Source organism: Aplidium turbinatum, chromosome 3 (genome assembly GCF_918807975.1).
Source record: "Aplidium turbinatum chromosome 3, kaAplTurb1.1, whole genome shotgun sequence".
NCBI lineage: Eukaryota > Metazoa > Chordata > Ascidiacea > Aplousobranchia > Polyclinidae > Aplidium > Aplidium turbinatum.
This window is the reverse complement of record NC_137474.1, coordinates 35041357-35044163: the sequence shown is the minus strand read 5'-3', so window position 1 is coordinate 35044163 and position 2807 is coordinate 35041357. Positions and strand designations below refer to the sequence as shown.

Here is a 2807-nt window from a genome sequence, read left to right as displayed (position 1 = left end):
ACAAAACCACTGAGCCAAACACGCCAACGAAAAATTGTGCATTCACACGATATAAATACAAACTCTATGCGAAGTAGCAAACAGTCTCGTCCGGGCGAGTGCCCAAGCGTCCCTACAAGGACTCGCCTAATTTCTAACTTTTATTCAGAAAAAATTGTAAGAGAAAAATGAAATATTTCGCTTTGGGCACGTAGCTAAACATATTAATAGATTTATCAAAACACAAAGTTGATGAAAAAACAATGTTACATACCTCGATTTGTAGGTCACAGTTTGTGTACCATGTGCTGGCTCAATCGATACCTCACAAAAGGTCTACCTTGAACGTTATAGAGTGAACTCTAAAATTTATTTTAGAAAATACTCTTGCGCTGCTTCAATAGCTATAATGCTATTCTAACCTAAGAAGAAAAAAAAAAAAACGTTATTATCAGCAATCTGAAGAAAGCAATTCGGAATCTAAAATACCCACTTTTCACGTCCTTGTAGAGACGCGCGGGCACTAATGGGCTAATAATCCACGCAGATGCATGAGTGAAGACATTAGACCAGGGGTCACCAACCTTTTTTGCATGCGGGCCACTTTGGCACTAAGGAGAGCTGTGGCGGGCCGCACTAATAAAATTTTAGGTAGGTTGACTCTTATGCTAGAAAAAAACGCATTTCGTACCCAGTATCCAGTGTTACATGTTGTTCATATTTATGTTAGAATACCGCAGCAACAAAATTAATCGAACAACGCTACTGCCAGGCCAAGCTCCTTTTACAACACGTTTGACTTCTTTAACATTGCCTAATAAACGAGGCCACTTGTTTTGCGCACTTATAGCGAGGCGAGCAGTTTCATCAGAATATTCATCGCCAAGCAAGAGTGGTGTTGTCACTTCGCTTCACAAAAGATATCTTGCAATTAACAATTTCAGTAAACAAGGAAATGTTTGACACATTGCAATACAGGCAACAATAGTGATCTGCAAACATAGCGAAAAATAGGCTCCAATAACAAGGAGAAAGAAACCAGGCACCATGAAACAAACGCTTGTGGAAATCACCGAAAAATCGTAATTCTATCGTTATTCATGAACAGTCTTCCCTCTAAAAAAGCAATGAGTTAGTTTTTCATCCTTTTTGTGAGAGTCTATAAAACCTTCTTTCTTTTATTATAGACAACTGTCACTTGCGATGCTTATCACACAGCGTGGCAACAAGTTGTTGATTAACAACATTTTTCAGTACTTGCTTCGGCAGTAGGCTACATGCTTCGGCAATACTAAAATTGGAACGATACAGAGAAGATTAGTATGGTCCCTGCGCAAGGATGACACGCAAAATCGTGAAGCGTTTCATATTTCTTAAAAAAAAACATTTTGCAGTACTAAGCTAAACATTTTCATAATACAATCAGAAAAAGTCTTTAAATTTATATACAATATTTTTCCAATTTATTATAATTGATTTGGCACACCGATCTATTTTGCCAACAAAAACTTGCATAAAGAGAACACTGCTCGTGAAACACCATAACGATGAAACCCACACTAGTGTTTACATGACAGTTGCAAACTTAAAGTAAGCAACCCTATGCTCACAGACATTTTCGAATTTCGAAAACAGACATTTTAATCAACCACTGGGACAGTGTGGCTGGACATTCAGTGGACATCGCATTGGTATAGCTTTAACCAACCCCCCACCTAGAACTATAATCGGATTGGTCGGTCAGTGGAATCGTATGCAAAGCGAAAATATGCTTCCCGGAAATTATTTTTTGCCTTCGTGCTCTTTAACTCCTCAAGAAAAGTATTTTTGGTTATACTTGTACGCTGATACCTTCCGCGGGCCGCAGCGGTACAGCGTGGCGGGCCGCATGCGGCCCGCGGGCCGCCAGTTGGTGACCCCTGCATTAGACAAATAACTAGCAGACAAAAGAAAAGGATTTGTAAAAAATTAAATGTTACCGTACTATTAACAAAAATCAGCACAGAGAGAGCAGAAGTTAATCACAGTTCGCAGGCAAGTATGCATAGGCTGTTCATGCCAGGGTAATGGAACATAAAGAAGTATAGTACACATTCGAGTCTACAAAACTAGGCCGTTGAATGAAATCTCCGGAAAATTCAAAGGCAGCTATTTTACAATCATAATGTCCATGCTTTCCATTGCTTCTACACTTAAAGCAAAACAGAATCAGCCAGTGTCCACAAACACCGAAGGAAAACTATAGTGCCCGTAGCACCGAAGGAATCCAACCATGCCTACGGCACCGAGGGAAACAATCAGTGCTTGCAAGCACCGAAAGGGCTCCCAAAACCAAGGCGAAACACACTTGCTTAGTTTCACAAACTAATTTTACTACGGCATGCAATTGAGTGAATGTTGCAATTGTTGCATATCTTATACCCTAAACACATATCTTAGGTAGGGGAGAGTGGGGCTAGTCGGAATGTTTTTTTTTTTAAAGTGAAATTTAAAACAATTGGTGCATAACCTGACAACGTGGACTAAAATTTGTTTATGTCTTAGTGTTGTAGAACACCTACAGCTGACACACACCAAAAAACGTCTGCCTATCTTTAACGACATGGACGCATAAAATGTTTTTTAATACGCCAAAAATTTTACTTTGAAAGTAAGAAAATACAAAATTGTCAGCCAAATAGGTATACCTTGACTCAAAAAATCGAAACTAACATGGATTATGTGTTTTTATAAACTACTTCACATGTTGGCAGTAAATATTTAACAAAGTTATCGAGAGTTAAGAAAATGATCATTTTTCAACTAACCCCGCCTTCCAACTAACCCCA

The 2807-nt window shown here is 38.9% G+C and overlaps 1 pseudogene; it reads left to right on the top strand.

The window, feature by feature from the left end:
• The first annotated feature begins 1257 nt into the window (after nt 1-1257).
• LOC145767751 (U6 spliceosomal RNA) lies at nt 1258-1353 on the top strand (annotated as a pseudogene).
• Nucleotides 1354-2807: the final 1454 nt, after the last annotated feature.